Source organism: Triticum dicoccoides, chromosome 1B, assembly GCF_002162155.2.
Source record: "Triticum dicoccoides isolate Atlit2015 ecotype Zavitan chromosome 1B, WEW_v2.0, whole genome shotgun sequence".
In the NCBI taxonomy this organism is placed as follows: domain Eukaryota; kingdom Viridiplantae; phylum Streptophyta; class Magnoliopsida; order Poales; family Poaceae; genus Triticum; species Triticum dicoccoides.
In genome coordinates this window covers 707,794,161-707,800,576 of record NC_041381.1, presented here as the reverse complement: position 1 = coordinate 707,800,576, position 6,416 = coordinate 707,794,161, and positions in this window count along the sequence as shown.

Sequence of the window (6,416 nt, the reverse complement as noted above, 5' to 3'; positions counted from 1 at the left end):
TCTCACAGTTAGCAGGTGAGACCCGCCCTGGTGGATGACACGTGGCATTCATAAATCATAAAGCATCTAATCTCTTCCTCCTAATTTCAGGTGGGGGTGGGGTAGATGCTTTATGATTTGTGAATGCCACGTGTCATCCATCACGATGGGTCTCACCTGCTAACCCGTGAGACCTGGTCTCATAGAATTCTTTTCCGGGCGGGGATACCATGGTGCAGCGCTAAACATGCGATCAACCCCTATTTCAACTGCAAACAGGGCTCCACAGTGATACGCGCGTGTTGACATGCATCATCGAGATGGAGGCCAACATCATAGCTAGACGGATGCGGTAGTTATATATTCCGACACCGTCTCCATCAGGGCTCCCATCCCATCCATGGTCGTCCGCTCTTGCAATATCGACATCTTCCGTTTGATTTACTAGCAAAAGAGCCCGTGCGTTGCAATGGGTGAAAAAAATCACTTTCCTCACCTAATAACCATGGCTCCAGACTCCAATTGGTCCACGTCCTTTATTTCAACACATGACATCCCATATGTGTTCCCACTTATCCTACTTCAAACTCTCGCCCACGGTGACCTCAGTGTTCACACAATGACAACACATTTGAATGTTGTCAAAGACGTCCCTATCGACATAAGATGATAAATCTATTTTTTCCATGAGGTTTTTGCAAGGCGTCATGTGTCTTATAGATGTTTTTTTGTCTCTCATCCCGGTTTTGTGACGTGTTTATTTTTTAATCCGATTCGGCACCGGTATAAAAGAAATACGAATCATGCGCAATTGATTAGGGTTGCACTCTGAATATTTTTTAAATGGTTATGAGGTAAAATAACATCATATTCAAATTCTACACATTTTTCTAATCAAATTCCATATATAACACGTTAAATTTAGAGCTATAGTTCAAAAGATATGGATTTTTTTAAATAATTGATATGTACTACAGGTTGATTAACCCAAATATCAGGGGGTTTCCTGCAATATTAAATTTAGAGTTATAGTTCAAAAGATATGGATTTTTTTTGAAATAATTGATATGTACTACAGGTTGATTAACCCAAATATCAAGGGGTTTCCTGCAATAGCGAAAATCTGACATAAATTGGTCTACGGTTTATTTCCAGAAACATCAAGGGGTTTTATGGAAAAAGTGAAAATCTGACGTAAAAGTGAACTGCGGGTTGATTATAGAAACATGAGGGAGTTTTCTGCAAAATAGCATGACGGACCAAGAATACCTATTTCTTGTATTAGTCAAAAAAGGTATAGATAGGACATATGCCCGTGCGTATGAACGGGAGAAAAGAACATTCACTGGCGCGACACACCAGCCTCTGGACGATGCCACCCAGCAATGGTAGTGGGGCAAATGAGGTGGGCTCCTGCCCGATGGCGCCCAAGACAGAAGCGCATCGGTGCAGGAGTCGGCTAGTTGATGCGGTAGTTGGTGAAGATGTGATGCTATGTCTTGTGCATGCACGCACCTTGTACATGTCCACACCCGCCTATCTAATGCTACCGCCTTGGACACGGCTCCTGGACGATTCTAGGTTATCAATGAGAACTTTCATCGAAAAATGAAAATTGTCACGATAATTAGCGCATATGTCTGTATTTGGACATCTGGCGGGAGGTACACGGTAGTATCAATATTGACGGCAGGTCGAGATGTTGCGATTGCCTCCACTGAAGCTTGAGCCAAAGAATATATATAGGCCTTCCTTAGAAGATGTCTTCGCACATAGTACTAATTAGCAATCAATCCGATATGGATGGTGTCTGATCACATCGCACGCACATGAGATGTCTGCGACGGTGCGATTGATGGAGGCAAGGACAGATCGGAGATGGATGATGGGGGTCCGACATGTGTTCCATGAACTCTTGGGTGTAGAGTTGGTTTTTATCATTTTTATTTTTTCAACACTTGCCTACTTTTTATATGCATAATGTACATTTTTCTTATACATAACGGATATTTTTATTGCATATGTTTAACATTTTTAAAATACATGGTTAATATTGTTTTAATATAGGTTTTACTGTCTATGTTTTTTCTTACAAGTTATACATTTGTTTGTATATATTAGGAACATTTTTTATACATGTTTAACATTTTTGGAAATAAATAATTTTTTTTGAAATAAACGTTTGATGTCTACTTTTTTTTCAACACATGTCTACATTTTGTAATACATATTGTACATACTTTTATACATGTTTAAATTTTTTATAATATATGATTAACATCTTTTCATATATATCTTTTGATGTCTAGTTTTTTCTACATATTGTAAATCTTTTCGTACATATGAAATATTGATTATACAGGTTATTTAGAAAATACATGGTTAAAATTTCATGAAATATATATTTTGATGTCCCCTTTTTTCATACATATTGTACAATTTTCATATACATCTGAAACATTTTTATGTATGTTTAACATTATTTAAATACATGATTAACATTTTCTGTAAATACATGTTTTGATCACTATTTTTTCATACACACTGTAGATTTTTCTTGTACATTAAAAATATGTTTATACATGTTTAACAATTTTCAAAGACATGATTTTTTTATAGTGCGATGAATACTTTACAAACCTAAATAGGAAAAAGGAAAATGAAAAAAAAACATAAGAGAGAAAATACAAATAGAAAGTACAAACAAAAGAATAAAAATATATGGGGCATCATCCTTTCGACTGGGCCGGACCACGACTGCTGCCTGCAGCGAGGCGAGCTACCGCCGTCCGCAATAATAGGCGGAACTTCCGGTTGCCCAGCAAAGACATTAGCTTGGTTTGATGGTTGTGCATGCGAAACTTCCTCTGGGAGACCACGGTTGAAGTCAGTCTTATGAAATCTTTATCTTTATCTAATCTTTATCTTTACCTAATAATAAAATAAATTGGGTTTCTTTCGTCTGTCATGACACTTCTTTAGAAAAGTCTCTCTATTTCAGACAATTCAACCCGCAGTCCTGTTTTAAGTTAAAACGAATCGTTATTTTTGTATTTTACACAAAAATCCCTCTATTTCAGAGAATTCAACCCGCCGTCCGGATTTCAATCACACCCGAACCGTTACGAAAACCCTCCTGATGTTTTAGATAATTCATCCGCGGATCATATTTAAGTCAAACAATGTTTTTACATCATCCATATCTTTTAAACCGTAACTCCGATTTGAATATGTTATATATGAAATTTGATTAGAAAAATATGTAGAATATGAGTATGAGATTATTTTTACCTGTTAAGTATTTTTAAAGATTATTTTGAAATATATTTAAGTCAAACAAGTGATATTCTAAATTATCCGTATCTTTTAAACCGTAACTTCGATTTTAACATATTATATATGAAATTTTATTAGAAAAAATGTGTGGAATCTAAATATGATGTTAATTTACCTGTTAAATATTTTTAAAATATTGTTTTGGGAGCAAACTTATAATTTATAGCATAACATCCGTTTTCCTTTCGTACCGGCGGTGATCCGGATTGGAAATAAACACCCCACTATAACAATATAGGTAAAAGTAAACATCGATAACTACACATGCATACCTCTAAAAAATGTCATAGCAGAAAACAACAGATTTCTCATCGCGAGAGTGAGAGAAAGTGAGCGAGCGAGCGAGAGAGAGAGAGAGACAGAGAGAGAGAGAGAGAGGGTGAGAGAGACGCCTTAACCATATTCAAACACGTTTTTGTTTTGTTTTGTGTGAACACCGAAGCCATCGCCGGCAAGGGTGAGGAGGATAAGCGGCAACACAAATATGATGCCTCGTAAAAATAAAGAAGATGGACCTATTGTGGTCTTGAGTGATGGTTGTTGGGTTAAGAGCGTGTGTTATGTTTTCTCCCCCGTTGCAACGCACGGGCTCTTTTGCTAGTATCTATGAGACGAAAAAAGGTGAAGAGTTCATGGACGGCAACGTACGTACCAATTTCTGCTCTGTAGCCAAGCACGGGCGTTGTGCTAGTTGGTTTAGAGACAAGATATGAGATGTAATCTCAATTTGCCTCTATCACTTACCAAGGTCGTTGCCGTCCCCAAGGCAACAAGAAGGAAGATCCAACGGTTCCAGCGCGTTTCAGTAATCCTCCTCCTGTGGGCTGTTAGGAGATGACCATTTGAGGCCTTTTAGGCAGCCCAAAGAGGTGCAGAAGCCCACTACCCATTAGGGTTATAACCTAGGGTCATTTTGGACTTTGCACATGAGAGGATGGGGATGCTTTACCCTCCATCCAGCAGCCACCACCAAGTGTGACGAAAATCAGTTCATCCTCCAAGAGAGAAGAAGAGAGAAAACTAAGAAAGCAAGGGAAGAAGAAGAAGATTGAAGGAAGAAGAAAAGAGAGCTCCTCCCCAAGGTTGTGATGGTCCAGATCCACTACCTTGTCTCCTTCAAGCTCCGGTTTCACCATCTTTGGTGAGATTGTTCCAATCCCTAGTTTTTGAGCCCCAAATCTTGTTGTGTTCATCCAAGATTCAAAAATCTTGATGTATGAGATCCTCTAGTGTTGTCTAGGGAAGAACTTATTGTATCCCACATTTGATAATAGTGGAAGAGGATTTGGGTGGCTTCGGCCCGTGGTTTTTCCCCTCAAGTTGAGGGGTTTTCCACGTAAAAATCTGGTGTCTCTTTGTTGATGATTGCTACTGTCCAGAAAACTTACTCCTACCACAAGACACTAGGCTGAGGAGTGTCTTGCCTGCTGAGTAACATATTCTGCCTTCATATATGCTACTGCATATGTTTTCTTCCGTGCTAAGCAACGATCCTTTGAGTTAGTACATGATGTGGTGCTGAGATTACTTTTTTCCACTGCAATTTTCAGTTAACCACAAGTGCATTTGTGTGCTAATTCCCCAACCGAGTGGCATTAGAGTCTTGGTTGCTTAGAAGGTTGCAAATCCCAGTTGCTTGATTGTTGCTGGAAGTGCTGCTCACAATGGCTTTGGAAGAAAGCGCTACTACAAGTGACATGATAAAACTTGATTCTTCCAGTTACTCATTATGGAAGCCCATGACGGAAGACATCCTTTATTGCAAGGATTTGTATGAGCCAATTGTGAAAGACAAGATACCCACCGGTGTCATGGAAGAAGAATGAAGAGTGTTGCACAAAAAGGCAGTAGGTATGATTCGGTTGTACATCAACCACAATATTTTCCACCATGTTGCAAACGACACAAATGCTTATGAGATGTGGCAAAAGTTGGAGTCTATGTATGAGAGGAAGACATCAATGAACAAAGCCTCGGTGATCAAAATACTTGCAAAGCTTGAGTACCGATGGCACAAGTGTGATTGAGCACTTAAATGTCTTCCAATGCCATATAAATCAACTTTCAGCCATGAAGATCAACTTTTTGAGGATGAGGTACAAGCATTGTTGCTGCTGACACTACGGGAAACAGGAGATTTGCCGTCTGTGGACCAGACGGCAAAGACTTTGCCGTCTGGAAGCAGACGGCAAAATCAAACGGCAAAGAATAGCCGGCAAAGAATACTTTGCCGTCTACCGTTTATCGGGATGACGGCAAAGAATCAAACTGATGTTTTGCCGTCACGCGATCTAATAACAGACGGCAAAGAAAAGCTCGTTTGCCGTCAGCCGATTGAGTTTCTTTGCCGTCATCTAGACTAAAGTAGAGACGGCAAAGACTGTTTTGCTTTTTTTTAAATAATGTCAGAGCAAAGCATCTCGCCAGACACATGAACATCAAATCGAAGAGAGCAGGTTCAGCTCACGTAGATTTTTTTTCGACATGGCCATGTTACATTTCATTCATTGTTGGTGGAGTTACACAGAAGTTACAGTTGTCCTGAAAATTTACACAAAGGACCCTAGAAAGTAAAAAATAAAAGCAATCAAGTCCTCCACTGCAGGAACAGGGACTTGACCGCCGACCGTCCTTCTACTGGCCGAGGATCCACTGCCGCCGCCTTGCCCTTCTCGCCTTGCCGCGCCACCGCACAGCCGCCCGGCCATCCTCTGCACAGCCGCCCGGCCATCCTCTGCACCGGCTCCCGGCCATGCTCGCCACGCAGACGCACGGCCCAGCTCGCCCACGCCCTGCTAGCGCCGACCGCCCGCGCGTCGCTTGTAGGGCCCTCCCGCGCCGGCTGCCCTGCCAGCACCGGACCGAAGCAGTCATGCCCTGGTCTTCAAATCGCCACCCAGCCATGCTCGCCGCGTAGCCGCACGGCCCTGCTCGCCTGCGCCCTGCTCGCCTGGCTGGGGCAACGGGGCCGGCGACGCCCGTGGCGAAGGGGGAAGGGCGACGGGGACGGCAGAAGACGTCGTGGTGGATCCCTGCGGAGCTTTGAGGGCGACGGGGCTGAGGCCGGGGGCGACGGAGGAAGTGGCCGGAGCCGGGGCGAG